The sequence below is a fragment of the Sinocyclocheilus anshuiensis genome, unplaced genomic scaffold (genome assembly GCF_001515605.1).
Source record: "Sinocyclocheilus anshuiensis isolate Anshui unplaced genomic scaffold, SAMN03320099.WGS_v1.1 scaffold238, whole genome shotgun sequence".
Classification (NCBI taxonomy): Eukaryota; Metazoa; Chordata; class Actinopteri; order Cypriniformes; family Cyprinidae; genus Sinocyclocheilus; species Sinocyclocheilus anshuiensis.
In genome coordinates, this window is record NW_015547674.1 from 1,326,368 (window position 1) to 1,332,473 (window position 6,106).

Below are 6,106 nucleotides of genomic sequence, written 5' to 3' on the forward strand. Positions count from 1 at the left end.
AATGGCTGCAATATAACAAAGAGTGAAAAATTTAAGGGGGTCTGAATACTTTCCGTACCCACTGTATATATATATAGGTTTCTGTATACAATAGATAATAACAGAAGTCAAATTAACTATAATATCTTGAAGGGATCCTTAAGGAATGCTGCTGATTGTCTGACAAGAGCTAACTGTAAAATCTTCCTGGATACACTTAAATTCTGAACAACAAGCTCAAAAACAAAACTCAAAAACAGGAATATCAGTGTACCAGCAGGCTCTTATTTGATTCTCAGAAGAGACCCCATTCCGACTGGTTGTATATTAGGTTAATAATATTCCACTGTCATTGCTTTAACATGTTTTGGTCACTCACGTGATGTAGTGAAGCAGCTCTGTGTGTGTGTGTGTGTGTGTGTGTGTGTGTGTGTGTGTGTGTGTGTTGCAGTAGAGGGGTTTTGTACCTCTTACTAGCTCTGGATGGATAGCTGCTTATTCCAGCCACCGAGTCGTGAAGTTAAATCCGGAGGAAAGCGGCTGTTTTCTCTGATGTTTCTCTTCCCTGCACTGAAAAGTTGTTTGTGTCACACACTCACAAACACGGACGAGATCCGCACGCGCCCATTTAACTTGTGGCTCCCGAACCTCCGCACTTCAAACCGGAAAACAAAAAAAAAGATTCCCAATCGCGTCCTGGTCAAACAAATCTGACACTATTGTGAATGATAACGAAACTATGTTACACTCTTCAGGGCACTGACAGACCTTACCGAATGGAGACGGGCGAGTTAAACAACCACCGGTGTGAAAGTTTCGAGCCGTGACGTCACTCTTCCCGAAGTTCGGCGCGTGACGTCAGCGGAGCCACGGAGCTGCTAAAAGTCCCTTTCCTTCATTCTTTCCTTCATTCTTTCCTTCATTCAGGAGCTTACTTTGGAAGTGTAACAGGTTACAGATTACAATGTACCCTGCTTAAAATGTAAGAAGTTGTGCAACTATTTAATTCATTTATTAAAGTAATGTGACTGATTCCTGATTTTCTACATTTCTAATGAATGTTTTCATCATTTTCAAACATTTAAAGCAGGCAGGGTTAACCTTAAAGTAGTGCTCAACAACACTGATTACATGTCAGACTTTCCGAATTCTTCATCACTCGAATTAAGATTAGGCTAAACTAATTTAATGTTAAAGCACAGCCCCCACACAATCAGACTTTAGCAGCTCGTTTTACTTTGAGATCGTTCTGAGGTTAAACACAGATTTAAAATCATAACATCATATAGTTTATAATAACTATGATACTGTTTTTGAAATCATGTCATAGCCATGACAGGAAACACTCACAATGCTTTGGGGAAAAAAAGTTAGGCTAATCTTAAAAAATAAAGCATATACATAAACCAAATTGGACATAAAACAGTTATTAAATAAGCTATTCTGTGTCCTAAATAAGATACAGTCCTAGGCTATCTGTCTCCTGATACACTGGTGTCTAATATTTTAGAGCAGTCAATGCAATTTGGTAAAGAACTCAATCAAATCTGTGTGTGTGTGAAAATACACAGATGTAACCCCCTTTGTAATCGTTAACATTTCTATAAGTAACTGTAATTTAATTGCACATTTTTTCTCAGTAACAGAATACAGCTAGGCTACATTTATTTTGTCAGTAAATTACGTAATTCCGTTACACTGTTCATAAATAAATAAATAATAATAAACAAAATAGTTATTAGTTAAAATAGTTAGAAATATCATTTCATTTTTTTCGTAGTTTTGGATGAAACAAAAATCCCCATATCAGTGTATTTAATAATAATAATAATAATACAATTATATATATAGCCTATATAAATCATCAACCAAATGCTTTTTACCCTTTCGCGTGCAGTCATAAAAAAGCTTTATTTTCAACCCATTTTATGTCTAAATATACTCAGTCTCTTGTTAATATATAAGCGAACCTATTTGAGTCTTCAAATATTGCTAATATATAATGCACGATTCATATCTGAGTTTGATATCAGTTTAAGTGACTGCTTTTACATGGCTACATGAAATGTGGAGCACCAGCTATCTGTCACCGCAAACAAACACGCAGGATGTTGACCTGCTTCCGCCTTTCGCGAAGTCAGACTTCCTGTCAGTGTTTTTACTAATTTAATTGCCTACAGTGTTCATATAATGTTGTTGCGCCATCTGCAGGCGATCAAAGGAAGGGACTCGTGACTTCCGTGAGGCGCGTGAGTTCGCTGTGCAGCCTCAACACGACCAGACTCTCTGGAGGACAGATGTGCCTTTGGTACCATGGTGAAATTATTAATCTAATAACCCAAAGATGTTTAAAACAGTACTTCAGGAAGCTCTGAAGCTGACTGTGTTTGTATGGGTGTTCTTTCATTCATTTACTTAATTACATGTTGTATACATTCAGAAAGTCTAGATTTGTTGACTTGCACACACAGGCCTGCCCTTAGTCAGGTTTATTTGTTTATTTATTTGTTTATTTAGATCCCCATTAGGCACTACCAATGTAGTGGCTATTCTTCCACGGGTCCAACAAAAAAAACAAAAAAATTAATCCACAACAATACAAGTCAAGTAAAAAAAAAAACATACAACCCCTAAAATTCATTCAAAACAATTTAAGGTATATTGTGCTATTAAATATTCCTTTAAATATTTTTAAACCTTTTTTTGCTTATTAAAAGATATGTAATGTCCGATTGCATTCCTCAATACATTACAGTCCATTGCTTTGCATTCCTTTTTGAAGCAGGAAGCAGAAAACATCCTTTTGATGCATGCCTGGTGTTAAAATTATGATTAGCACTTCTAAACAAAAGTTGACAATCCAGGACATTAGGAACTCTAGACACTGAAATATTTCTTATAAAACGAAGCAGAGAAAAACTGTCCTATCCTTCACTATAGTGGCCAACCTACAGTTTTATGCGACCACAGAATTTGACCACTGGATTTACAGAAATCATTTCACTTTTACAGAGTGTTTTCTCAACATTGCAACACTGCATCTGTAATGAACTCATTGCTCAGACACATTTATTTGAATTATCACTCAGTCATTTACTATGTCTTTGAAAGGCTTTTGTCTATTAAACACACACATTCACACCATTTCGTATTTATATGTAATGCAGGGATTTATACATAGTAATATATATATATAGAGAGAGAGATGTTTTATAGTAATGCAAATTTTTGACAACTTAACAACACATTTGCATGTGATATCAGTTAATGGTCACATGACATGCAGGCAAACAAATGGTTTTTCATCATTCAGGTGGTTTATTTGTGTTTTTATTTGATTAATTTTTATGGTTTAATTAATTATTAGCTTTTCCCCTTCAGTTCCGTCACAAAGCCTAGTTTGGGAAACTCTGACATAGTGTACATAAATATCTCATGCACGGTTGATAACAATGAATGGAATTTTTTTCTATGTCTTTGTATTCTTATCCTCTTCAAATGACAAACATCAAAAGTGGTCAAAAAGGAGTCTAACTACTAATACATACTACTAACATATAGAGAACTCAGGATGAAACAGAGCCATATCAATGAGTGAGAGAGAGAAGGATTGTGGGAGGAAAGGCATTCTGGATTGGAAAACACGTGACAGCGGAGTCTATTTTGTGATGTTCCAGGTTTTTTTTTTATTTATTATTTTTTTTATTAAACATAGAATACAAGAACTCATAGAGGTAACAGCATAGAATAAAACCAAATACAATAACAATCAGCATCAAACCTTAAGGGGATCCACAATACATGTAAGGCAAAAAAACAAAAAACAAATTTAAAACACAAGAAACTTGGACATGTCCTAGATGTCTCTAACATCACTCCAGAACTGGCATGAAATGGAGGAGCAGGTAAAAAATAAGTGTTCTAGAGAAAATTGGAAACTGGATAGATCTTATGACAGATTTTGAAATGCGTTTCTTTGACTTTAGGCGGAATTGGCCATGCATTTAACATATTTAGAGAAGGCTTTACCCAGCATATCAGAATGGTTTACAGGCACATTGTTTTTATTATAATCATGGAACAATTTAGATTTAAAAGCATCCGTAGCAACCCTATTATTGAAGTTTTTATCAACTAATTTATGATGACCAATTGATAAATTCGGCAATACTGGAGTGACATCAGCAGTGTTGGGGAAAGTTACTTTTAAAAGTAATGCATTACAATATTGCATTACTCCCTAAAAAAAGCAACTAATTACGTTACTTTTTATGGAAAGTAATGCGTGATATTACTTTTGCGTTACTTTCGCGTTACTTTTTAAATATAAGCAGGGCTTGATTTGCCTTTACAATCCATCAAGTCAGTTGCAAAGAGAATTCCTTTGTCAAACCATTCAGCTTTAAATACTGATTCCCTGTTTATAAGTATTGTTCCACAGAATCGAACTGTGCGGAGTAAAGTTATGTGTGAATATCATTTCCCAAAAGTGTAGTATTTGACTATGAAATTTAGACAGCGCAAGTGGAATCTTATTAATATCGAAATCACATCTCAGTAAAAAATCCAAACCACCAAGTTCCCTTGATGGCGTTTGTTCCGGGAACAGTCCATAGATCATTCCTGACGGCTGGTGATGCTTGTGCCACAGTGAATTTTGGGACATCTGATGGCTTTCTTGGAAGCGATGACGACGAGATGCCACTTTTTTTACTAGTCTCTGCTGTTTGGGCCTATGGTTCTACGATATCTTCTCTTAATATCTACTGTTGTTATTTCTTAAAGCAGTTTTATGCATGTAATTGCCATTGTTTTTCATGGTTGCAAATGTCTTAGTGTTGTGTTTATGAAGAGTTCATAATGCTTTGTCAGAAAATTGGTCTAAAATGTCAAGTGTGTGATGCATTTAGCTTATGAATCTGAAAGAAACGACTTGCATGTTGCTCTCAGGATCAAAGTTCTGCTTAGTTATTTGCAAAATGCTTAGTTATTAAAGCTTAGTTATTTGTATATTAATAGAGATACGTCCTTACTGTATTGGCATTTATGATTGTCTGTGCGATTTTGAATCTACTTAATCCAACAGGTAAACAGAAACAATAAATAATAACTGGATGTTTTTTTTTTTTGTAATTGTTCCCATTCGAATATATATATATATATATATATATATATAAAATCATAGATCAACACATGCATCGACCCATTCCCTAATGGAGAAGTTGTATTGAGTTTAAACCGATCAAAATCTCAAATGAAATCCCAATGGATATACCCGGATTCGGAAGAAATAATCAATGGAATTCCATTAGCTTTACTACGAGGATTGTTCAGGATTTATCCACGCGTTATGGTTATCCAATGATGCCATATCATTCCAGAGAACTGGGTAATGAGCGCTGTGGGTGAATGCTGGGAAAGTGTTTTGCAAGGTAAGTCTTACGCTATTTATGCATGGTTAGTCATGCTATAATACAAACAATATGTGTGTGTATCAATATGGATATAATTATTTTTTTTTGATATACAGTATATATTTTCAAAAATATACAAAAAATGGCCCAAAATATATGGGTAGAAAATATATTTACGCAAATATATTTTGAAACACATCTGAGCAAATTTGACCCTTTTTTTGGATATGAAAAAAAAAACTATATATAAGTTTACTTATATATATATTGTAACAGGGGTTTTTGGGTTTTGTTTCATGTTCATGTTTTCGTGTTTTTTATTTTGGAGTTTAGTCATGCTCCCTGTCTAGTCATGTGATTCCCTTAACCTCATGTTATCATGCCATTGGTTCCTTTGTTCAATGTGTCAAGTTCTCATTGGTTGGTTTGTGTCATGTGACCCTTATTGTTTGCTATTAGTAGCCCTCTTGTTGCCATTGTCTCTTGTCCTGTATTGATGTAGTAACCTGCTGTCGGTGAGTCTAGTCTGTTCATGCCAAGTCCAGTCTGTTCAAGTCAAGCCAAGTCTTTGTTTGCATTTTGAATTTCACTTTGTTAAATAAAAGCTGCTTGGGTTTATTACTAGGCTCGCCTTCAGTGGACTAATTCGTTACACATACACACACACACACACACACACACACACACACACACACACACACACAAAACATGTG

The 6,106-nt window shown here is 35.0% G+C and overlaps 1 protein-coding gene across 1 annotated transcript in view; it reads right to left on the reverse strand.

Annotated features, from left to right (window-relative positions):
* The window catches only part of LOC107702955 (kinesin-like protein KIF1C), a 51,919-nt gene extending 51,105 nt beyond the window's left edge, over positions 1–814 (reverse strand). Inside the window, exon 1 of the mRNA XM_016505424.1 lies at positions 447–814. The gene's annotated coding sequence lies outside the window, so the exon portion shown is untranslated. The remainder of the gene's footprint in view (positions 1–446) is intronic.
* Between the last annotated feature and the right edge of the window lie 5,292 nt (positions 815–6,106).